The 26,611-nt window shown below is 40.2% G+C and overlaps 1 protein-coding gene across 1 annotated transcript in view; it reads right to left on the bottom strand.

The window, feature by feature from the left end:
* Positions 1–26,611, bottom strand: part of LOC108679436 (protein piccolo) — a 57,641-nt gene that overhangs the window by 28,112 nt on the left and 2,918 nt on the right. The window contains exon 2 of the mRNA XM_018168057.2: positions 14,311–14,352. The gene's annotated coding sequence lies outside the window, so the exon portion shown is untranslated. The remainder of the gene's footprint in view (positions 1–14,310; positions 14,353–26,611) is intronic.

Genomic DNA, 26,611 nt, shown 5'->3' with positions numbered 1-26,611 from the left:
GCACCATTTTTATTACTAAGACTTCAGGCAATGTAAATTTTATGATCGTCCCAAGTAACGTTTAGCAACGCTTGGTCCGAATTTTCAGCAAAATGCAAGCCTCAGTTTCAAAAAAATGCAGTATAGGTCTAAACTACCCAGCCCTACAGTTGAAGAGCCCTTGTTAGGTCAAAATATGAATTTAAAATATTTAAAAAAGTTTAAAATATCATTTAAGCTCAAGCCATCTTGAGCTTAAATAGCATCCATATTTAGTCGCAGGTCTTATAACAAACAGTTAAACAATCAACACTTTCAATTGGTATATATAACAATATCTTGATTGCATTCAAAGCAACGTGCGACCAAGATCTAAAAATACGTAATATAGTTGGCATTTCAACTACATCCAGTTGACATTCTAAGGCTTGCATAAGGCTTCGATACGGCCCATTAATTCAATGTTTATTCGTCAGAGCATCATTGATATTACGAGACACGCGTCACGATTATGGAGTCAACTGCCACATGCAACTGGATGAAGCAATCAACACAACGTGTCCTTTGAGTGGACGAAGCTGCGGTCCGTAGCTATGGTGCACTGCCTATATATAGGCGCAAGACTTTATAGGCCGGCATAGGCCGACTGCAAACAATTTCGTTATTTGGACACACTCGTAAATTGACGCACTGTTCACCTTAATTATACCAACCATAGTAACTTGACCCTAATTATTACATTTAATCTCCATCTGAGCCGAGAAAATATTTGTTTTGCGTGTTCAAATGTAGGAAAAGCAGCTTCAGGTTAACGTCCGTGCAGGCACGCGTTTATCAGGAGAGAAGACAGTCATTGTAAACAAGGCAGCCTCTTATTCCACGCATACAAAACAATGAATACACACAACTGATAACCTTATGCGTTTAATGAAGGAAACATAAGACAAACAATGGGCACCCTAATTAGGATTTTTATGCCGCATTCAAACACAAATGAAATTAAGCTGAACCGCTTAATTCCAACACTTATCTATGAATGCGTCGAGTGATACTCTAGAAAAAATTAACTGTTTTATACTGCTATTAATCAATGGCTGGCCGTTTGTTATAAGTTATTCTCACAAAAAAAAAAGTAAATCTTCACAAACCATCAAGTACAAACATTTCCGACACGATCAAGAACAAATGACAAATATTTATTGAGACCGTTTGTGCATGTAACTCGACCATATCGACGTATATAGTATCACCTATTGATTATAACCTATCGGCGAGCGATTATACCATATTATATTCATTATACCACATCTATCATAGAATTTTATGAGGCTGAAAGTTCTGGTGAAGTCAATGTTTATTACTACCCAAAAATAAGTCGCAAGATGTAGTTGCTATACCACGTAATGCTGTCTTTAAAAAAGTACGGAAAACCTAAGATTATTCCGACTGAGTGCGTTAGGGAACGGTTGGGCCCGGATACGCAGCGGTTCTGTTCTTGTGTTCGTGTGAAAGAAAAACCGACACGATCATCTGATCCGGCGCTCGTGTCTCGACCTGCTTATATTCTATACTGCATTTCTATGTTTCCTGAATGTCGCGAACCTCACAGAAAAAATATACTCGGACTAACAAATTAATAAACAGCATCACGTGTGCATTCAATGTTTGTTTGGCCTTTAATTATAAGGGTAACAAATTAAAAAAAAACGGCATAACGTGTGCAATCAATGTTTGTTTGGCCTTTAGTTATATGGGTACTTGAACCGATCTCTTCACTGGTTGATCAACATGCAAAAGAGATTCATGTGCTTTGTACCGCAGCAACGTTGAACACTTATAAGAATAGAGTCCTGAGCCCAGGCACAAGCCAGGTGATGACGTCACGATGCTACTGACGTCACGATGATACTGACGTCATTGATCAGGCTGTATCATACACCACCGTCCAACACCCACATAGCGAAGAGCTCTCATTTAGAGAAAAAAATTTCTGTAAGAATAGCCATGACATCACTTAAAGCTCACGGTGCAACAATGCAGGCGTATATTTTTGAAAGTCAATAACAGAAGAAAAAGACGTACCTACTGACAAGATATTAATTTAAACTACGGTAAATAGCGTAACCGAAGTTTTTATGAGTTTCCTTATAATTAAAGGACTTTTTCTTCACTTGTTTTAATAAAATATACAAAGAAGATTTAAAGAGTCATGACATGGAATGAAAATCCTCGACGCCGTACACGGAAAAATTTTCCCGCATTTGCATCGAGTGTCAAGAGAACCGGTAAATATCCGGATGTTCGAAAATCTGGGTCCACCCATAAGGCGGAAAGATCGCTGATATTGTATCCATCAATAGCAGATATTAGAGACGTATTTCTTCGGCTACCGAGGAGCAATCTTGCCGGTCGTGCAAGCAGCAATCTTATCATCCTGTGTGATAATTCCTGGGAATGAGGACGGGGAAGAGAGACGCTGGACGGCCCTGCAATATCAATCAAATCTCACACGACCGCTGATCGGGAGACGCTGCACGAGCGACGGTTAGGCAGGTCAATGCTAGATTCGTCATAGCCAGGTTAGTTTGAATTCACTTCATGTGCAATGGAAGGCATAAAATACAGTCAGAAAAAAAATTTATAAAATGGCAGCGTGGAAAACGAGAGGATAAATCCATCCGTGTTGAGGCTTTGCAGTCACGCAAGTATGTCGCTTCGTTTCACGATTGATCAATTTTCAGTTCACATGCACGGCTACAAATACGGCTAGAATTGCCATAGTGTAATTAAATGACGATTTATTTCTCCTCCAACTCAAGAATGTATCGTCACTCCGTGCATGTAAATGCTTTATTTAGTACCTATGCGAATCCTTGATCTTTTTATTAATTAATTTGATAATTTCACACGTAGAACATAACAAGGCAAACTACTGCTTGTCCACTAACTAAGTAAAATAATCTCGCGAGTTTCTTTTCACTGTCATCAGCCGCTTGTTGGTCCGTCGTTAGCCTTCGTGCTCTATATCCGTTTTTGTCAGGAGACCAGAGTAAGCCTGAAGTTTAAATAAAAAACACACACGTATATTGTGGAAGCTTGTGCAGCTTTACAAGCAAACAACATAAGCAAGGCAGGGTGCAGGCATACACATCCCACACAGAGAGGTGACCCTCGAGAAAGTCGTTCTCATGGCTTAACTACCCCTCCTTATCCTCCTCCATGCAGCAAGTGAGACTCAGATCTGCTGGGCGCTGCAATCACAAAGTTTCGTAGGCCATCAACCGCCAGAGTTGACTACACTCAAGCTCATATTTGGCTGATAGACCCCGATTTAAGCTTAAACCCCGATTTAAGCTTAAGCCGAAAATATCGGTACGGTAAATTCAGTTCAAAGATAACGGTTAGTTCTGTTTCCAATGAGACTATGTTTATGTTCAGAGATGCCTGAAAAATCATGGTTCAGCGATGACGGTACAATTGATGTAAATTTTTTATGCTCGTGTTCGATTTAAATCCAAGTTTCAATTTACTCGTATCGAGATGTAGGTATATTTGTGTTCATGTCGGTCACCAGTCAGCTTTCTAACCGGCACTCATTTTTAGAAGCTGACCTAACGAGACGACACTGCGGTGAAGCTGTAAGACCCTTGATAATTGCTAAAAAATAAGACAAAGTATGTCGGATAAATTTTTGAATCAATTACATCGTTTGAAACCATGCAGTAATTTACAGAAACATTATTTGCGATGACTGGTCGGCCATGACCAGTCATGGAGTGATGACGGGTCATGGCGAGATGAAGTTTTTCATTTTCATAATTTTGAGATAAAAATAGACCTTGACAACGATTGAAATAGCATTTGTGTAATACTTCAAGAATCCACGAATCGCCAAGAACCAAGCACTAATCCCTTATGTTTAATTTCCTCGCGGCAAAATAATTAAGGCCTATAATTTAATACCCAACTCCCCAGTGAATCTTTCATCAAATAGTCTACTGTTATGCCTGGTAAGACGCATAAATAATAGGATTAAATACGTTTTCTATAGCGGAATGTAGAAAAAAAGAACAGGATGTGAGGCTTTGTGAGCTCAATTCTTTCACGTGATTCCACTCAGTACGACCCCAATGCAATTGAAGTAAAACTCACAGAGCATACTAATGACTCCACTAATCGTGCCCGAAATTTTAAGTCATGCCCATTACCGGTTGAGAGGCCGGGTATAGCGGGTGTAGCAGCTGGGTAAGGCAAGAGAAAGTGCAGGAGCTTTCTAACTACACAGCCGCGATCAGGTCAAAGGTAACTGCGGCGAGCTTGGAAACGCGTCTCGGGCTCTATCGGCCGTGGTTTGCAATATTTGCCTGCATAGATGAACAATACCTAATTGATTCAGTATTGAAGCTGCGTCGGAAAACTGAAGCAAAACTTTTATTATTCCAAATGACGCACTCAGGATCCTAAGCTTTGATTCATACATGAAACATTCAGTGGAAATTTTAGCTTCTCTCACAAAACCCAACCTTCCAACACAGTTTTTTTGTTCTTGATCTGAAGATTAGGGTGTGTAACTTTATATTAATGAGGAGATATTGATTAATGCGTCGGCCTTTTCAATTGCAAATTAAATAATTAAAAAAATTCATAACACACTTGAGTCGTGATCAACAACTAATATTAAAACTAAAATTTTAAAATAGTCAAATTTTAATTACAGGTTTAAAGTAGAACTCTGCAACGGTGCGACTCTCTGGTACCGATCAAGCCTATATTTGAACTTTAAATAAAGTATAAATCAAATCACTACATAATTCATAAAAATTTCCTTACGACTGTGAGCTACATTAGCAGTATACGTACGCCACAACGCCCCCACATATACAAAGTTATTTAGTACGAAAGAGTGCAAACGAAGCTTCGGTTGCCTCAAGCCAGGAGCGGCTGAGACACGCGCCAGAGGGCGCCGAGAGAGCGCGTGATCGCTCGCTCAGCGATAGGCTCAACAGCGTCTGAAGAGCAATTGGTATTAACAAGAAGGCTCACTTCGGCTAATGAGCTTCCATTAACTGTCATTAACCATCATCAACCACTTCCCGGCGAAAATTAAGTCATGGAAGAAAGCAACCAAAACTACATTGTTAAGCGAGGTTAGAAATATGTAAGGAGACTCGTTCTGACGTCTTTGAAATAACATTACTTCACATTAATTTTATCAATCTTCAAAGTTATTGATCAATCTAATTTAAATAGAGCGACAAAGAAACGAGTAAAATCCAGCAATCTTGATTGACGTCAAATAGCCATATTTCAAATTATTCTGAGCAGTAACTCCGTTTTCGTTTTCACATCCCCAAACATCATTGAAACAGCTGTTGTACAATAAACTCATTAATTTTATTAAAAAGAAAAATAATATTAACAAAAATCAAGCGCGCAAGAAAGTTACACTAGCTGCGCTAAATCTTTTCCCAAACTTTTTTACATTTCACAATTTCTACAATGGTAAAGCATAACAGGAAGGATTCCAATTCACGAGATTTTCTTAAAAATTCTCACTAAATCTAAAACAGCGAAATAAAATGGAACTGTTGGGAATAAACTTTAAAATTATGTGTTACATTGCGCGAAAAATGTTCCAACGCCAGATTTAAATGACACATAACCAACTCTCATCGTCACATAGTATGTACAACTAATGGAAGTGGAAAATAAAAAAAATGCCGAGACGATAAGTAACGAAACCGGCACTAAAAAAATAAGTAAAGCCTAAGAGAAGTTTATGCTCGCCCCAGGGCGCTTTCTCTCGCAGCCCAGCAACTGGCGTACCTACCATCGTTGCGTCGTCTCTCAATGAAAGAAAGTGCGGGGGCTAAAAACCTACGAAAAAACTGCCTAAGCCTGGCCGTTCAAGCTGGGACAAGCGAGCTGGTGTAACCACTTTCGCGATCCGCGTAATACCGGACCATCTGCCCCGCTCAGTCTCATCTCAATATATTAAATTGTGGGTATACGAATCATGCTGTGAATTTAAGATCAATTATATTCAAGATTTGTCAAACAAACTATGCCAGTCGTAAATATTATAGAAGAAAGAGCGAACGGATTGGGGAAGCATTGTATAAAATTGAGGGACTGCATGGAATGGAATAAAATACGTAAAAACACGAAATAAAACGAAAAAGTCAAGCCTTAACTGGTTTTGCTAACAAAAAATAAAATTTAAAACCACACCAAGAAGAATTCAATAACATTTAGAAAGCCGCATAACTTGAGTGTTGTCAAGTGGACCGGTCGTGACCACTGATGCGCAGCGCCGCCCCGAAAAGTTCATTGAGAATTTCCGATTTCGACCACGCCGCCGTCAACAAACGCGCTAGGCAGACGTCGGAAAGAGAGCGCTGCTCGCCCAGCAGAAAGTTTGCTAGAGTTTGTAGCATTTTTCCCTCAAGGAGACTTTGGTTCAGAAGGGCCGGTCTAAAGGAACCAAAGAATTCGTCTATTGTCGGCCGTTGACTTAAATTCCGTAAAACGCGGAGAACGGCTGAGAAGCCGGGCGAGAGAGCGGTCTATATTTCTGGCAGTCTTCGGAGAAAATTTGAACAATGAACGAAATGAACTTTTATGACAAGTGAATTTTTGAGTCATGACTTATTCTGAGATAACAACAATAACAGGTAGGTCAAAAGTTTATTGCTTGGTGAATTATTATATCTATTAACGATTAACATGTTTCTTATGTTAATTAAATAATTTTAATAGCATAGTTATTGTTTATTGTTACGTGAAGGTGCAAACGAACATTGGACGTTTCCGCAATGAGCAAAGATGCTTTCCACCACATTGCAACCACTTAGCAATACAACATACATATAATGGTACCCACAGAGACCACCGACTCGTGTGAATATTGAATAGAATGCAGTCTTGAGATTCGACATTTTTTAGATGTAGTTTCATCCTCACAGTCATCAAACAGAAAAAAATATACAATTCAACTGAGAAGAATAACATAGCAAAATTGAACTCCTGTCATTTAATGGGATGCGGTTTCCGACACAAATCTGAGTAAATAAAGTTTCAGAAAGTATATGAAAATACACGCGATGATGAATTTTATTCCGCAAGTAAAACCATTTATCTCTGCAAATCAACAAAAAGTTTTAATGTCGATAACAACACGGTAATCTGACTAATCTCAGAAGCCAATAAAGGTCAATTTGATGGCCGAGTTGAACTCTCGCGGTGTGTAGACTTAAGAAATTTGAAGTTTGTTATTCTTGCAGCGTTGAAGTTTCCTCAGCTGATACGGAAGCACGATTTACAAAACTAACAAATAAATTTTGTAACGTCCACCAATAAGAAAATTTTTTGTGAAATAACATTCTTTGTCTATTGCGTGTGACATTTCTATGACGATTTATGCGAAATTACATCCTTATTTAAGCGATGCCGAGATAACATTTTTTCTCCGTTATTTTGAGTAAATTGCAGGATTCTTTAGCTCCATCCAGTTCATGATAGTCCATTGTTTATTAAAACAAGTGCGCGTAGCCATAATTGTGTGTGCCGAGCTAGGTTGTCATACTTATCAATATGCCTGCTGCTGCACCTCAGTTGTGTTGGCACGGTAGAGGATTGCATGCCTTGGCACACGGCAGCAGAGAACTACGAGCGTGTTCAATACTGAACATATACTCCTAATGGGATGTGCAGTCGTCAGAGAACTACGAGCGTGTTCAATACTGAGCATACTCCTAATGAGATGTGCAGTCGTCAGAGAACTACGAGCGTGTTCAATACTGAGCATACTCCTTATGAGATGTGCAGTTGTCAGAGAACTACGAGCGTGTTCAATACTGAGCAATGAACATACTCCTTATGAGATAAGCAGTCGTGAGCACACTCTTGCAGGGAATAGCGAACGTGAGCAACGCACTTAGCAAAACGCTCTCCAGATGCAGAAAGCTGAGGTCACGGAATTGAGGTCACTTGGAACTGAACAGCCATCTCCCCTCTCCCTCAACTATCATCCCCCCCCCTCCCGAGTCGTGCGGTCCCAACTAAACTCAGTTCCCCGAGATGCGTGTCTGAGATTGTTTCCACTTCTTCTTCTCGGTGCTGGAATTGTCGCCACAGTTCAAGGTTTATATTTATTTTTATTCTATAAGCACAGTTTCTTGACAATATTTGATGCCTTTACTTGAGCATACTCGTCATGCTTTCCAGGATGAAGCATGCAGTCATATTTTGGGTTCAGGTTCCATGTGAATCATGTCGATCAGTCGGTCTCGATGTCTACGCTTTGAAGAATGTGAAGAGACGAAAAAGTGCATGTGCAAATCTTACAGTGAATATAAATAATATCTGAAAGAGACTTTTGTTAGCGAGTATATAATGTTTTGAAGAACCAACTAAATCCTAATTTTTGAACTCGATTCGTCCTGATTAATCATGTTAGTAAACCGTTTTACAGCTCGCGATTAGCCAGTGAAACCATTCATTGAAACCATTAGCCAGTGAACTTGAAAGATAACTATCGTATTTTTATGCAAAATAAAATTTTTCTATCCAAAAACATCGACGTAACTGTTACAGCCTAAATTACGAATGGCATATAACTTGCATAGTAGTTATTCGACGGCTTTCTAACCTAGCTCTAAAATTACTAACAAGAATTTGGAGAGAGGAAATACAGAGACAATAACTACCCATTAAATATAAATAAGATCTGCATAAGTCAGAGAGAATTTTAGTCACCGATGGTTTATTCGATATTCCCACGCAGCGAGGAAGTTGTTTGCTTTCTCATGCGCAATTCTCGAGGCGTCCACAAACCAGGCGAAAAAATTGAACTTTAGTGAAGCTAAAAAATAGAGCGTCGTGTCTGGCCATGAGAATCGCGTGCCGCGGCCACGAGAACGTGTACGTGAGGTACGTTAAGAGCACGAGCAACACGCGACTATGCACGTGCGCCAATAGAAGATACGTGCAATAGGGGAGTGTTCGTTAAATTCATGCACATTGCACAGGGAACTAGTTAACGTGCATCACAAGTAAAAAGATAGTTACCAAAAAATTGAAACAATAACGAAGAAAAAATAGGGTAACGGCTCTATATTATAAGCCTTTCTATAAAATAAGCCTGAAACCGCCCTACAGCCTGGGCAGCCACAGCGCCGTCAGGCACAACCATCGCGGTTAGCGTTGACCATTTGCTCTACTTTCCAGCGCCACGTCGTGTGGCGTGCCACGGCGGTGACATGGCGGGTTGTGTCGCATGCCACGGCGGTAACACGTCGGGTGGTGTGGCGCGCGGTGATATGGCGGGTTGTGTGGCGTGTCACGGCGGTAACACGTCGGGTGGATGACGTCGTGTGCCGCGGCGGTGGCAAGGCAGGTGGTGTGGCGTGTGTGCAGGTTGTTCGTGTGACTGGAAAATAATGGGCGAAGCCAAAAAAAAATAAGCCAGTGCATTCTAGAACAGTAATGTCCCTACATCGAGATAGTAATTTTGTTTCGGCTGTAAATATTCAAGTTTGTACGTTAAGGGTATTATAGCGGTTAACGAATAACGAATAACGAATAATAACGAATCATGAAGAATAAATTAACTTTGTAGGATCACGATCATGGTGACGACGACGAGGTATCGGGTACCATAGCGCGTGAGGGGCTGAAGTATCAGGCACCATAGCGCGTGAGGGGCTGAAGTATCAGGCACCATAGCGCGTGAGGGGCTGAAGTATCAGGCACCATAGCGCGTGAGGGGCTGAAGTATCAGTCGAGCACAACGTACAGTGCATCATTCACAACGAATTACTTTCAAGTGCGCGCCTTCCGCGTCGTTCGCAGCACCAACAAAGAAATTAACCCAAGCAACTTTCAGGCGGAATTCGTGCGTCACGGCCGCACGACTGCCGGCGTCAGCAGCAGTGCGTGATTAGTGCGAAGTCACCGTAGTTACTGCAGTGGTTGTTACAGCCTATCACCACGGTGAATGTTGCAGTAAACACTGTTACATTTCTGCCAGCACCAAAATATTGCATTTTTCTCTGATGAAAATAAGCGAATTACTGTAGGAATTACTACACCAGAATTTTCCTACACCAGACGGTCGACTTTGAAACGTACATCAAACATTACAATACTTTAAATTAAGCAGCGTAGCAGAGTGGGTAACAAAACGTATACCAACTTAATTCGCTTATCACCAGATTTACTCGGTGGTGAACATCGGACAAATTCATATGCTTCTATGGCACGCTTCCAGAGCAAAATTCTGAATCTTTGCAAGAACGAGCATTAGTTCGAGAAATTAAACAATCATCCGCTCACTAAACAAACAAAAACAATTGCTGTGAAAATTTTAAGTAATTTATGACTATTTGAACATAATTATTGATCCTTTCCTGACGGTTGGTCGCGGTAACAAAATGTGTCAAAAATTTCATCATTTCTGCAACGTCTCGGCCTAATTATTACGTATGGCACACATATACCTGTCGGGCCCGTAACTGTTCTGCAATTCCGCGGCCTGCATGAGTAAGTCACACAGTTAGCTGCTGGGTCTACAACTATTCTGCAACTCCTCGGCCCGAGTATAAGTCTCACAGTTGGTTGCCCGGCCCACAACAGACTACATGCTTTTTAAGCTACTAGGTATTATGTAACTCCTGTTCGTGGCTACAGTCAATGTCAATTGCCCCGATTCCCATACTCATGAACCACAGCTTCAGGTGCTAAGTTCTTGTGCGCATCGGCATTATTACAACATTGCAACGATCAGCTGAGTACATTACAGCTTGGGATTTCATCTGTAAATAAATCAGTGGAAATCTGTCACGGTACCGAAATGACCAGCGAAATCTCATGGCACCTCCAGTACACCAAACACTAAAATCTTGTATCACCGCCATCACCTGGCAATGACTCCACAAATGGAGAGTTTCGATAGCGTGCGTAAACAGTGGGCAAAACATACTGATACCAGCAACGATAATAATAGTAATGATATCAACATCAGTTTTCTAACCAACACTGGCAGCATTAGAAACAACATCAATACTGGCAGCATTACTACCAACGCCAAGACTGGAGGCATTTCTAACCACACCAACACTGGCAGCTTTACTAACAACACCAACACTGACAACTTTAGTAACCAAAACAACTAAAGAGCAGATAGAGTAGCATCATACCTCCGCCCTCCCCTGCATACCACGGCTGGCATTTGACGCTCAATCTCTCAGTCTTACAAACGTATGGCGATCTGTAGATCACAACAGCAGGTCACACCAGCAGATCACCTCAGTAGATATCACTTGGAGATCACCTAGCAGATCGACCCCGTTTTCATGAATTGTCTTGCATCTGTACTGGCATCTAAGGAATCAACAAAAGAAGGTTTGTTTGCTTTGATTTCCTACATTTCAGTTCGCATCTGCACCGGCATCTAAGGAATCAACAAAAGAAGGTTTGTTTGTTTTGATTTCCTAAATTTCATTGACGCCCAGATCACCTTGTCAGTCCCTTGGCTCGAGGATTACGCGATGGCTGCACCCTCAGAACAGAAGACATGACCAACGAATTTGTCAAATTATCAGACATGCGATCATCATTAAATAAGTCTCAATCATTTCCTGCAAGATGCCGCTTGTTTTGCTCGTGCCAAATTATAGTATCATTAATCATGTATACGTTATTTATTATCACATTTATTCAGTCAAGAAAAGTTGCTCGAATTGAAAAACTTTACGCAACAGCTTAATAATTGAAAATTATTGTATTGTAAACTTTCTGATGGCTCAACATAAGCACTCCAATTTTTAAACAATGTTATAATTACTTAATGTCAAATTTTTCATTCATGGCCCGTCTTCTTGAAATTTTTCTTCATGGCCCGTCAACTTGAAAATCATTCATCGTAGTTTATCAAGTCATTATTTTTAACAGCACGGGTGCAAAATCAATTTGAAAATGAGTTCTGACATAACAGGGATGAAGAAAAACATGCACAATTGTTACTGACGATGAATGCATGAAAATTCATAGGTATAAGGCTGCACAGCGACGGCCTTCCAGCAGTGGAGCGAACGCCTAAACTTCGTCACGAACATAAAGCTTCAAGGAAACGTACGGCGGAAATACTGGACGGCGGAATGCCGTGCACGTTCAGCTGCTCAGCGGACAAAATGGAAAAAAACGCTACTTGTTTTGGTTTCGATTTTTTTTAGGATTTGTCGTTAGCCAACAAAGTATCCGGGAGTACGTGAACTGGAAAGGTGAAGTCATGAAAAAGTGAAGTCGTCGCTGAAGTCGTGAAAACGTAAAATTTTTAATACAGCCGTTCGCAAGATTCCAATTATACGTTTATTTTTCTTCTGACCTTGAAATAGTGTTTGAAAAATTGTACATTATGTTTACATAAAGTTATTTCCCAATCCAATCATTAATTGTATGTATTCCTCGTGTTTGAAAAATGTTACATAATGTTTACATAAAGTTATTTCACAATCCAGTCATCAATTGTATGTATTCCTGTCAATAAAATTATTTTATGTATTGGTGACCGGTACATAAGGTCGGTCCAACTGATCCACTCATGCTGGTCCAGTGCAGAGGTGAAAGCAGACACGCTGAAGGCCACAGACGCTAAGCTGATCAGTGCTGTACCGGGCGTCCAGGGGGGGGGGCAATAGGGATGGGGGGTCTCAGAGGGTTGCAAGGAAACGTGGATTAAGATAAAGAGTATGGATCGCCATCGGAAAAAAAATTTGTAACACTTCGGTTTCGATAACATAAATTTTCTGTGTATATATAAATTATTTTAGTTATAGCTAAGGTAGTTAGTATATAAGTTTAGTTAGTATATAGCTAAGGGATGGGCATTTGGAGCATGAACGATAAAATCCAGTTTTGGATTCTTTTCGTTTCGTCCCATTATTCCACAGTTATTTAATCAATAATAACTAATTTTCAACCCACATAAGTCCTGAATTTTATGATTCGGGTGAAGTGTTAGCTTTGCCGAGAGCCACTAAAGTTATTCTTATTAGCAGCAGTTGCGGTCACGGTACCGTACAGATCTTAGCGCGACGAGTCTGCTTTGTCTGAGCACCTGCGTCGCGATGGTCTGTAATTACGCCTACAAACTTTTATGTTCAAGGACGGAATCCATAGTGAAAACTAAACGACTTTTCTTGGTCTGAAAAAATAAATTATTCATATAAGTCTGAAATTATTAGTTACGTATATTAAATATTATTTTATATTATACTTATTAGTTATATTATTATATATATTATTAGTTATATTGAAAATATTATTTCTAATAATTGAAGTATATTAGTCTCGAACTTAGCAAACTAAGAGAGGAACCATACGAGCATTTGACATCCAAGGCACAAAACCACAACAAGTAATTTACAATTTTCTGGGTCGCTGTGATTCGCATATCGATCGCATATCGATGTAAACTTATATCCTATAGTGAATGCCTGCAACGTACGAATAAATCCACTTGTAACAAAAATTAAAACGGAGAAACAAAATAATAAACGTATCATTCAAATTCTCGTAACCTTCACCACCACCGTAGAAATTCTCTTAATAGTTGACCACGGACTCGAGCACGTATCACAGATACCAGCCACACACGTCAGGCCGGGCACGGCGGGCGTCGCCCTAATAAAACACTGCAAAAAATTGTCTCGAGCCGACGAGAGAGAAATGCTCGGCTTGAACTTGATGCAAGACTCGCACGCAGAAAGTGAAACTCTTTCCGACCTCCTACAAGTCTCGATACAAATGCACGTAAATATCATGTTCAAAGAGCAGAGGGTTCTTAGATTGACCCCATCCATACACTCGTGAAAGCAGGTGTTTAATATGTGCTCGGGGTCAGGTTATCTCAACAAATACCCGCTACTTTAATCTTTTTATCACTCCAAACATCCATAACCCACACCACGCTGGAACTCTAGCATGTCCTTTTACCTTCATACTAAACCGTGTCTCAATGCCATACACGTCCTTGACTTAAATAACATGCACATACAATCTACTCCTTCATACGCTACACATATGCATATTATCCTCTATTGATAACATGATATTTTCAATCTACATCTAGTAATTTTTCATTGGCAGCGTCATTCGTGAAAAAGTATACGTTACCAATTCTACTAGCAGGTTCTTGTGGGTGGTTCAAAGCAAATCACCCTCATGTTTTAAGGCTTGACGGCATAAAAATATATATACATATATTATAGAATTTAAAATGTATGCTTATAGTTCCAACATCCAAAGTTGTTCATGTTTCCCAGTACTCACATATTCGGCTGTATGTACGGCAGGATCGCCTCGTCAGTAATCCTGGAAAAATAGAGAAAATATTCAACGTGGAAACGAAGACTAAAACTCTAATAGCTAGATTACGATTCGCTGCTGGTAGCGCATTGGTGTTGCAAGGTAAAATTCTGGGGCCATACTTTCAAAACTCGCTAAGTGAACGTAAGTACTTACGCTCTATTTTCTTGTCTATGATTGGTGGATTTAGCTTGAAAGGCCGTCAATGCTTGGCTGATGAACTTACAATCTCTTAACTTTTTTTTGAAAGTATGGGCCCAGGACAAGGACGCCAACATTTGTCCCGAAAGTGAAACGACGAATGATAGTTATAAAATCGAAGCCATTGTGAAATGTCGTACGCGTATAGAAAAACGGTGGATCGGTAAAGAACTAACTTGAATGAAGGTATAAAGGATAAGAACGAATTATAAACATGAGACATTCAATTTCTGGAACATTATACGAGCACAAGATTTAAATTTCAATTACTGGCAATAGAAATGTATGTACTGTTGTAGAATCATGATCGCCGCAAGCGCTTATATAGTGGAGAAATGCTAGACAGCTAAGGAAAGAAATTGCAGGAAATTTAACATGGTCTTGAATAAATGTGCACTAGAATTAAGCGCGATAAAACGATTTCGTAACGGAGCTGAAAGTTATAAATACAGTTTAAATGTATAAAAGGTTTTAAAAAAATGTATACAGTTTAAAGGTTTAAAATCAATATGGATGAAATTCAGGAATGTATAAAATGAATACAGAGGCCATCGCTGTATATTAAAAAATAAGTTACGACAATCTTTCTTTCTTTACGAAAATGTCGATAATAGATTGCAATAATACGTTTCCAGACACTGAGATCAGGGTTTAATTATCAAAATAAATGAACGTACGGCACGCAAATCGGATTCAGCTATTGTGAATTAAAGAGTTTCAGAAAAAACAGGAGAAGTGATCTGATGTTGTCAAGGCGGATAATAGAAGAACTGGACAGACAGAAGGAGAACTGGTGTAACGTGAGGTACGAAGGTGAGCAACATCACCACAGAAGCTCATGATAAAACCACAATTAGTAAAATTGAATAATACACGAATAAATATATAACAACGCTACTGCCGCATAGATTTGAAAATGATTCAAGCACCGACGTGTTGATGCTGAGACATGAATCAAAACTTTGTTTACAAATTCATTTGTTGATGATATTGATAATGCCTAATAAATTCGTTGACTATAAAGATAAATAATTAAAGTTAATTAAATTAGATAAGTGAATTGCACAACCAAAACAAGTAAACCGAGATTTGTGTAACAATCATAAGGCTCTATCGATGCATCATGCAGGAAGAGGTCTGAAATGCATATGGCTCGATCGTCGGGTCCGAAGCAAATGTTCGTTTTTTTTTTCTTCAAAAATACCGTTTACCAAACCACATATCAATGGTTAACATCAGACGAAAATTTCCACATAATCCGTCGCAGAAAAATCAATTTGAAAATGCGTTCGTCATGAGTGGACACAATGTCTATGGTAGGAAGTGATAGTCCACGGAGGCAGGAAAGTGTTGAGGAGCGCACAACAGCAGCTGAGGGCACGAGCTGATGACTCGACAGTTTATCTGCCGCCTCGTTATTGCTGGCACTTGTTGACTGAGACGAGGCGACAACGCAGCAACTTTCTCGTAGAAAGGCTGAATATTTCACGGTGTAATCAACGTGCACATCGGGAAAAGGGACAGTGCGACTTGGTTTTCTATTCGAAGATTTCTGAACGTGTGCGGTAAAAGTGGCAACTGAATTACTATACCGCGCGCTTGCTTTTCCATCACAAACTTCAAGTACGTATACCACCATGCTACATTTAATGGTAAATATTTCTGTAAATGATCAAATTAAACATATAGCAGTCATATTTATTAAGCTCAAACGAAAAACAAATTTGTATTAACGTCTTTCTTGGATCCTCCCCACGGGATTAAGAAGATCTCGTTAAGCCTTCGTCTTCAGAAATGAACACATTGACGAGCTGGACTTTCTAACGAGAGAATAAACACAAATGAAAAAGTTGACAATGGTAGCTATCAAACAAAGAGCAGAAACGAATCCACGCTTGTTCAGTTGAAGGAAAACACAAATTCGAAATGGTTGCCAATAAACAACTCGCGTACAAAACCAAAACAACTGATAAATTTAGAGTCCCATCAAGACTCGACAGCAAATATGGGCGTCACACCGATCCACAAACAATAATGCCCATTCATATACAGATATATCTTACGATGTCAAATCAAACTTATGAACCCAACGCTATATTACTAGCCTAGTTCATAACTGAAAGTTCACCAAGATCTTTAAGTGTTCACATAGCTGTATACTAACCTCATGCAATGGTCCAAAATTTTCAACTTATAACTAGCTAACAAATTAATCCCACTAGCTACTGAATGCCAAGAATATGCATATCTTTACAAATACGCGAACATAACGCATACGACTGCGCGACCCATCGTGCTGTACAAGGCCCATGCTGCATGTAGGCGCCAGGCCAGTTCCATGCAGACAATAAGGGTCGAAACAGCGCCGGCCGCCCGATGGCCATACATCAATCAGCTATGAACCACCTACGATGGTAGACAGGGTTGCATGCAAGCACAACCATCGCGTCTGGTCACTCTGCATGCCGTCAGATTGCATACACAACCTGATGTCAGCGCACGCTACCGGCAGGTTACCGAAACAACCTCATGTCAGCCCACGCTACCGTCAGGTAACCGAAACAACCTGATGTCAGCGCACGCTGCCGTCTCAACCTGATGTCAGCGCACGCTGCTGTCAGGTTACAGAAACAACCTGATGTCAGCGCACGCTACCATCAGGTTACAGAAACAACCTGATGTCAGCACACGCTACCGTCAGGTTACAGAAACAACCTGATGTCAGCGCACGCTGCCGTCCTGGGACGACGCACGTGATGGTCAAATTTAACCGAGCCATCCACGTAACGTTTACTGAACACGAACCATTTATAAGCAAACAAGCAATTCATATAATTTGGATACAGCCGTGCCTTTTTACCAAGTTTAACGCATTGCAATTTCATGAACAATTTTGCTGTCATAAAATATCTAGAAATATAAAATAAAATAATAAAAATAAAATAAAATATCTCATAATATAAATACCATCTGTCATAAAATATTAAAAAGATATTGCTGAAAGAAAATAGTCATGTTCGTCGTATTATTATAGTTTCATAAATGCCTTCATAGTATATATATTCCTGATCCATTGTATTGGAGATTTTTGAACCTCTCCATCAGTAAGCAACACGGTCGCTGTGACTGGATTAAGCGATGTAGCAGTAACGGTCATCGGGAATAACGGCCCAAGCCGCCGGACCCAAGAATCCAGCGGCGCTGCAAACCGGAATGTCGATCGGAAACTCAGCAGGCAGCTGTCGACGGCAAGCGTCTGGAACAAGGGCGAGGAACACGCCCAAGTGTCGTTCGTTTAGCCTTATTTACATGCTACAAAGATGCCCTCAGTATATCACGGCAAGTTCACGCTAAAAAATAATCATTATAAACTTTCTTGATATTCTGCAAAATAAGTACAAACACACATCTCTGTTCCATACATATAGGGGAGCTGTAAAACTTGCACAAATTTAAAAACAAATTTAAACTACAGTTGCCTCCTATAGTCGCAAGTCGCAAGGTTCACACGTTCACGCCTCGATATGGTAATAGTCGTTAAACACAATACATAATCACAAAGCAAAATGCCATGCCTATGAAAACCAAGTCCGCTCTTTAACTCCTAAACTTTAAAACGCTTTAAACTCCTCACACTGCCCTCTGCAAAAGGCCTGTGTGACAAAGCTTATCTTACAAACAAGTTCTTACATAGTTTTTAGATTCTTTATACAAAGGCTTCAATAATAACATATTATGTTTGAGGTTAAAGTTTGAGGTTAAATTTGCCTCGATGACTCGACCGAACGGAGGCGGGACTTTCTCTTTCAGCAGTAGCCAAAAATTCCGACTTAAGGGTCCGCCGAAGACATCGGCATTTTTGGCTACTGCTGAAGGTCCGCCGAAGCAGCATCGGCGCACCGAGCGCGGAGGAACCTATGAAGGCGGGAAGACACTGGCGCCGGAAATAGACGTGGTCAAGAAATGACATCGTTGGGGAAATGAAGTAGATGACACGAATAAAAGTTGAAAACTTGAACAGTTGGAAAATGTGGGATTAAATTGAAACTTAAAATTAGTGACATATACAATTGTACAATGTACATGGAATGGATTACGGAGTAGATAAGTTATCGAAGGAGAAAATACATAGCCGCAGAATACCTCATCACGGGGAAGCGAGATTTGGCTCAGCTTAAGATAGTGAGCGCAAAATTACATTATATTTTGATCACGAAACGAATAAATACCACATTTACGCGAGAAATATGTTATGAATTTTGACCGGCATTATATATTTCAATCAAAATTAAATATGTTTTGATGGCTGAATTAAAAGCAAAGAATTGCAATCTACCAAAACGCCACACAAAAATTTTAAGCACTCGTTGCTGCAAGACTTGTCTATCTACGAATTCATGCACGTCCAGATTTCTTTGGTGTCTAGATGAACGTCTAGATTTCTTTTATTTCGAGCTTAATCATCAAAACTTTTTTCTCGAAGGCGGAAATTCCTGCAAAACATTTGAGGAGATAAAAAAACCGCGTTCGATCGTGGAAAGCACTTTTTTCGGTCGGCGATACGCCGCTGCAACGAAAGCGTCAAAAATCGCGCAAGAAGTGAGAGGAAGAGACGTGAACGTGACAGCGGTGAAGAGCAGCAGCGTGAGTGAAGTGCACATGTACAATAGAAGAGATCCAGATGCACTCGAGTTAACATTAAACAATCTCGAGCCGATCATTTCACTCACTGGGAATATCACAATTACTGTTTTGACAATTATGGGCGTAGATGCAATGTTTTGGCGCATTATAAGAGGATGATGTTGTTTCGGAGCGTTAACGCTCTAAGTTTGAACGCGTTCAAGAACAGACTAGATAAAGCTATGGAAAAATATATGTTCAGGCTAAAAATGCCTAGCACCATATCGAACCCGGTAGAAGTCTAGTAGCTATTTCAAACTATCGTCAGTCCTAAAAAAATTCAGTCAAATGACACGATTTTAGATCTTCTCTGAACAAGTCACGAAAAGTAAGAATCGGCGACAGGCCACATCAGGCCTACTCTTCAGCGTCGACATCACTCTGTTGTTATGTATGATCTAGGGGTGAATTGTATGAAAAGTCGTTTCGACCTGTATAGATTTTTCAACGGATTCGAAATTTTCAGTTTCCCGACGAACGAAGTGACACTATTTCTTGTGACAACGAAGTTAAAAGTCCTTTAGGAGACAGTAATAAATTGATGCAAAGCTGCTTTTAAACTTGGAGCGAATAGATAACTTTTAATACGTGGTTTAAATTCGTCAATACTCTCCAAGTCAATATGATTCAAATTTGATGTTTTATAAATTAATAACCACAATAATAATGAAAATAATAAAGCGAACTCATGACCTTACGTCATTCCTGCCAACCGAACGAAAAGGAAAGGTTGCCCGGAGTTCCGTTGACCTTTAAATCGTCTTTTGAAACACTTCGAATGTTGGCCCGATCAATCGATGAATAGATCGTTGTGCTGACGGCGAAAGAAATCATGGGGGCGGGTTGGTATTTGCAGCAACACAAGAAACGCTTCTTTGTCTCTCGAAGTCATTGACTGCCATTTTTTCAAGATGGTCTCGCACGGCGTGACGCAAAGAGGGGAGCTCGCCGTGACAATTTGGTATCGAAACGAACGCGGTGAAAGGGAGCAGCGACGTGGAGATTCCTGCGAAGTGCGCAAATCGTGGCAGAATTTCATCACAAACAATTGTTTCAGAACATCGAGCAATAATACATCGAGCAATAATTAAGAGGCTAGGTATATTCAAAGTTGATGCTGTACAAAATTATTAATCGTTAAAAAATTTTCCCCATTTTTCAGTTCGCAAGTTCTTTCACGTAGTGATCCATAAATACTAAAAGGAAAATAATCCGTAATCAACACAATGCTAGCAAATTAATCGAAAACTGGGGAGCTTATATTAAAAATATATATATTTAATTGTAATACACGTGCCGGCTGACGTAATCATCCATACCTAGTGCGGCAAGTTGTATGATCAACTATACCGAATTCATGAAAACAACAGCTGTGTGTGCATCCGACAACAGCTGGCAGAATAACTTCTGTGTCGCCGGTCCTCACGGCGGGAATTTCGTCTTCATGACATGGTCGGGTGCGATAGGTCAACTTTTTACTCAGCACACATAGCCGGGATCACCCCACACCGTTTACAGTTATTTAATGTTACGACGGCAGTCATTCCTCCGAAAGATCGTCATCAAATTTCAGGACCGCTATCTAGGCCTTCAAGGCCTTCAACGCATCAAGGAATTTAAGAAGTTCATAGTCATCATTCAAAACCTTCGTCAGAGCTCTATATATACTTGAAACTTTCTTAATTGCGTAAAACCGCAAACTCGTCTCAAAGCCTAAACTTTCTAAGGGCACATTATTCCACAGAAGGTAATTCCAGATCCTTTTTTTGTCTCCTTGCATCTGTTACTCTACCGATCAAGTGGTCTGTGAGGGAACACTCTCCCTCACAGACATATTCTCCTGTGGAGTCTCTTACCCCAGCTAATATATCAACACACTCTTCTGCCAAGATCCCACTTAAGGCAGTTAGGCAATTGCTGTTGCTCTTGTGAACGCCGCGGCGCATGACGACCTCTTGCGATGACAGCTGACCTCCGACCCTCGATCGCGCGGCGCCGGGGAGGATGAAAGATCGTGGTGAAGTCATGGCAGACTTCCCAAGAGCAGCTTTCAAAATATCTCTTAATATAGCCTCACTGTATTCGTGACTTCTTTGTACTGAAGACGAGTTCCAGGACTTTTAGGTCAACTATGCACGGGTTCGTTCAGTCCTTTTCGGGGTCCAATAAATAAAAATTAAATACAGTAATTATATTTTTCCCGATATAAATATACTGAACAAAATGGAAAAAAAACAGCGAGAACACCTGCTAGACAACTTTGTGAAGAAGATACTTAAATTCCACCGGCGATCGATATCCATGATACGTGAAGTTCACGAGTACTCAAGTTCTGCGACGATCGTAAATCAGAGCCTGCAGTTGCTGGGACATGGGACATTAGTTATATACATTCCTTCAATCCCTAGGCGGCGGACACAGAAAAAAAATAACTTTTTGATGCTGGTATTAGTGAGTATGATCAATTTAATGATAAAATAACTTATAATTATGAGATAATGAATTTATCGTTTGCTACGAGATGAATATTGGAAAACACGTAAATTTTAACATGTTAATATAGAAAAAATTCGATTCTCATCTACTTTTATGTAATATTACTTGGGGATCGTGCTACTTCCGCGATTGAAGAAATTGGTAAGGTTTCACTTCTTTTGGTTACTGCTCATAAACATTCTTTTATTCAAATGAACATCCTTTAACTCTTGGGCACCTTTGGGGTGGTATTGTATTTTAGGAAAATTATTTTTTATTGACATAAGAACAACGAAGCCTGAACACTATCCGGGAGACGCGAGAGCCATTTTTGGCAAAGATTTCAAGTTACCACAAATCATCAGTTGCACTCAAAGATTATCATTAAGATTAAGTACATGCCTTGCAGTAGTAAAAATAATAGATTAGATTGAGTTGGATCAGCTAGATATAACAATTACAGAAATGGCACGAGCCTGGCCTGTGAAGTATTATTTTAACCGCACCATCCGTGCAGTTCAAGTGCATCAAGTCCTTCTTATTTTGTGGTTCTGGTCTCTACGTGAAAGTCCCGTAGCCTTCATAGAACGGGTTACGGAGGAAGGCGACAAAACGAGCGAAGAATGGCAGAGAACAGGAAGAGAAGAAGGTGGGAGGAGAAGAGCGATGGTAAGTTGTGTCGTGAGCATTAAAGTCATAATGACATTGATGCTTGATGAAAATGGCATTGCAATTTTCATATCGTGGTAGTTTCCTCGTGAAGTAATCAAGGATGACCTAGTAGACAGCGGGAGAAAAATATTAATAGGTTACACACGCAAAAAAAATATAGAATTCAGAGGCAAAAACATTAAGTATTGCGAAATTAGCATAAGCATTCATAAACCCGGATAACTTAGGCCAAATAGCGATTTTCCAAGAGAAAAAAAAAATACAAAAAACAGCATCAGCTCTAGCACTGTCCAACACCAAAAACCTGCACTGCATAAGAGTGATAACAATTAATGAGCACAAGAGTCTAAGAGACGATAGGGCATAAGCATCAGGTGGGGCGCTGCAGCTATTGAAAAGCTATGAAGAATAATTACACAATGATGTCAGAGGAGATGTACAATTACAATGATGTCAGAGGAGATGTCGATTAAAAACTGCACGGCGGAAAACAACTTCCTAATGATGTATGTAGATTAGATAGTAATAAATAATTTATAATAAATAATAAATTTTCAATGACAACAGGAGCTTGTTCAAGGATAACTATGAGAATCAAATAATAACAACGCCATGATGTCAGTACCAAAACGCTGAATTGAAAAAAAGAAAGACAATTTAAAATTGGCAGCGAAAACCATAGCAACCCTTGGAAGTATAGGCCTCAATTGCAGCTTCACTAGAGCATCTTTTTTCTGATGCCTGTAAGAGTAAGACGCAAAAAACAGGGATAGGATCAGCAAAGGCACATGTAACGGTCACAAAGCAGGTAGTAATAACAGTAGTAGCAGCACGGTGTGCTCGGTGGTCATCGCCGGTCCGTTATTCGGTCGCTGTTTGCACGGAAAAGCGAACAAAAAATCAGCAAGTGTGAGACTGCAGGCGAGATGACAGTGAGACCAGCGATTCTCAGCACAATACCTAACGTCTTTGTCTACGTTAGTCAAGACAAAGTCGGTGTGACTCAGTATGACTTTTCGTTTAACTACTCAACACACGAAGCAGTTTGTCGAACGTTTGCAATTCAAAAGAGTTGCCTTTTGTCGTTGCTTGAAAAGCATCTAGGTCATATCACAACTGAAAATAATGGAGAAACTATGAAGGTCATAGTTTCTCAGTTCTATGGTCATTGTTTCAGATGTCAGTTGTTCGTGAATACTCAAATGGTTATATTATGGTGCTCGCTGCGGCAGTCGGTTCTACGGGCTTGAAATAGGCACGATGTCATACGCAGCTGGCAGTCATCGTTCTAAGCAAGAACCTGAATATGAGGTGACAGTATATTTCCTTGTCGGGAACGTACCCCTGCTCCTGCCATTAAATTGTACTAAAATTAATGAAAAATAATGAACAAAGCAGTTAGAATGTAATTTTTCTACATTTTTCAAAGCTTCCATGACAAAAATGAAAGAATTTGTGTACAAAAGAGCTATCTTGACGCTGAACAGCCGCCATTAATGATGGACAATGGAAAGAATTGACAAATTTATGCTTGGTTGACCCAGCATTGGTCCAGCTCGAGAGCGTTGCCGACTTGCCGTGCTGCCCAGCTCTGGTCCAGCTCGAGAGCGTTGCCGTACTGTCCAGCTCTGGTCCAGCTCGAGAGCGTTGCTCCTCCAGCGACGCGCCCCTGGCCATTCCGGTGCACCCCTCCTCACACCCCTCCCCCTGCACATCCCTCTCTCTCTCTCTCTCTCTCACCACTCTTCTTTTTCACACCCATTCACACCCTCACCCCAACGCTGTTCATTCTCAAAACACAAGCTATCGGCATGCGCGCTTCTGCCTGCTATCTATCTCTCTCTCTCTCACCTTTCTTCAAACCTTACTAGCTCCATCGCCACACGCTCTCCTTGCTCTCTCTCAAGTATACATATACGTTCTATTACTTTCTCCACATTGTCTGACTTACTTTAGGTTCTTTTACACTCTCTCATACTTCCAATGACAAATTACCTAATTTTTCAATTTTTGCAACAGTTCAATTCCTTCACATTCTCTCACTTCACTAACCCACTTGATTGTAACTCGCTCCGCAGTCCGCACTTCCATTCAATGTCTCTTCCTATTTACAATCGTTCTCTGCTATGAGACCCGCCCCGAATTCGTCCCCAAACTCTCTCACGCCAACAAGCCCCACTTCCTCCTCGCCCAGTCTTCAGATCACATTACCTCCTTGCTTCCTTTATTTCCACTAGATCGATCCTTCAGCTAGACTCATCGACCTCGAAAATCGTTCTTATGTAGTAGCAGCGACATCTATTCTTAATGGAAAAAATTTCACAGCAAATAACTCGCTTATATCTTGAATATTGACCAGCTACGTCAAGGATTCATAATATATGGCATTAGTCGATAGCCCTTAAACCAAAATTTTTTTACATACCAAGCATTTAAACTATTGAACTTTCAGTGATATAGTGCATTTAGTTTATTTACACTTTATTAAATTGAATAAATATCATCAAATTTTAAGAATTAAAATGATCATCACTGCTGAATGTCGCTAATTTTATCAAGCGGTTCTCGTTTACAACTAGCCAATAGAAAATATAAGACTCGAGCTATGAAGCTTCAGTAATTCAAGGTATCACCCCAGTTGATGTGTTACTGAGTCAAAGACATGGTTAGGTGATTCATTGGTGAAGAGAGGCAGAGGGTAGCCAGCGTTGGTTGTTAAATGAAGCACGAGAATGCCGACGAGTGCCCTTGCATCCAATTGTGTTCATTTCGAAGTGACTTGCGAACCTAACTTTTAATCTTTGTAATAAGTGAATGGGAATGAAAGCGGGGGCAATTCCCTTGCAAGAGCAGCTATATATGTCTCATTTGGAATACTAGGTTTACATTATTTCGAGCCCACAGCACCGTTCACATCACTATTCGACCAGTTTTGTATAAATACTCAACAGTACAAAAATCTCGAAATACAATGAACATATAATTTTAGTACCTTATTTATTGATAGTATAGGTTTTTAGCGAAAAATTGTTCGCTTAAAGTCTTAAACTATTGATCACCAAGGACAGAGGGGCACATTTGAACGACTTTCAATTAATGTTTGAAAAGTAATAGCATAAATCGAATATTCCAGGGAGCTAACAATCGGTATTAAGTGTCTCAACTCTCAAGACTGTAAGCTTCATACATTTCAGTCATTCTTATGCTGGTGTGTCGAGCACATCCTGGGATTCGTAAAAGCACAGCTCCGTGTTGCTCCTGATTATTATTATGATTTCCAAATCCATTGCCCGTTCTTTCCGCCATCCGGCAGTGTTCTCTCCCCTGGATTGCCTTACTCCGGCAGCGACCATTTTAGGAAGCCAGAAGCAGCGAGAGCTTCGCCCCTCCCAACAGCTTCCACACGGACGAACGAGGATATACATTCAGGGTCTTGTGCTTGGGCTCATGTGTTGGTCAGGAAGGGTCTTCCATGAATGTTAATTACTGGTCTAATGAGCATGACTGACATCATCGCGGAACAATTTTTTTCCGTTTTAACCTGATGCAGAAAGTGAAAACATCAAAAATACAAACATGAAACATCATTAAACACTTATTGAAAAGATCACGTGATATTTGTAAACCAAAAACTTGAAACGGATAGCTTTTACGGAAATCCAGGCACAGAATTCAACAAGTTAGTACCGCACAAGCAAAAATGAGCTGTGATGGTCAGAGTTGTCTAAAATTAGACGAGAGCTGAACCAGCAAGAATGTTCTTGCCACAGCACACCCACGCGTGCGTTCTTGGCTCGCCTGCTCCTCGCTCGGCATGAGCCCCCACAGCATTACATTCTGATCACGGACTAAGCTTGATTTCACATGCGGCTGGGTGTTCGAAAACCGGTAATGGATTTATTTTCGAAAACCTCGGTCTAAGATATCCACGATCTGTTTTCGACACAGTGCCTACTATTCCCAAAACCAATATGGTATTTTCAACTCGTTCCAAAATTGCAGATATTATCATAAAGTAAATGAACAAATCTCAAGACCCAAACCACAAGAGGTGAACCTCACAGTATGGGATATTGGGGACCAGAATCAAACTAAAGGACTTTTAGATTTTCGGCATAGCTAAGTCTAGCACTAATATTATAAGGCTATCAATTATTTCCTCCATATAAAATATTTAGTTTCAAATCAAATCACGAGAGGGAATGAACTGCAACTGCCGAGTGACCGTATTAAT

This window comes from Hyalella azteca, unplaced genomic scaffold (genome assembly GCF_000764305.2).
Source record: "Hyalella azteca isolate HAZT.00-mixed unplaced genomic scaffold, Hazt_2.0.2 contig5371, whole genome shotgun sequence".
Taxonomy (NCBI): Eukaryota; Metazoa; Arthropoda; class Malacostraca; order Amphipoda; family Hyalellidae; genus Hyalella; species Hyalella azteca.
The sequence above is the reverse complement of the archived record's forward strand: the minus strand, read 5'-3'. Positions and strand labels throughout refer to the sequence as shown.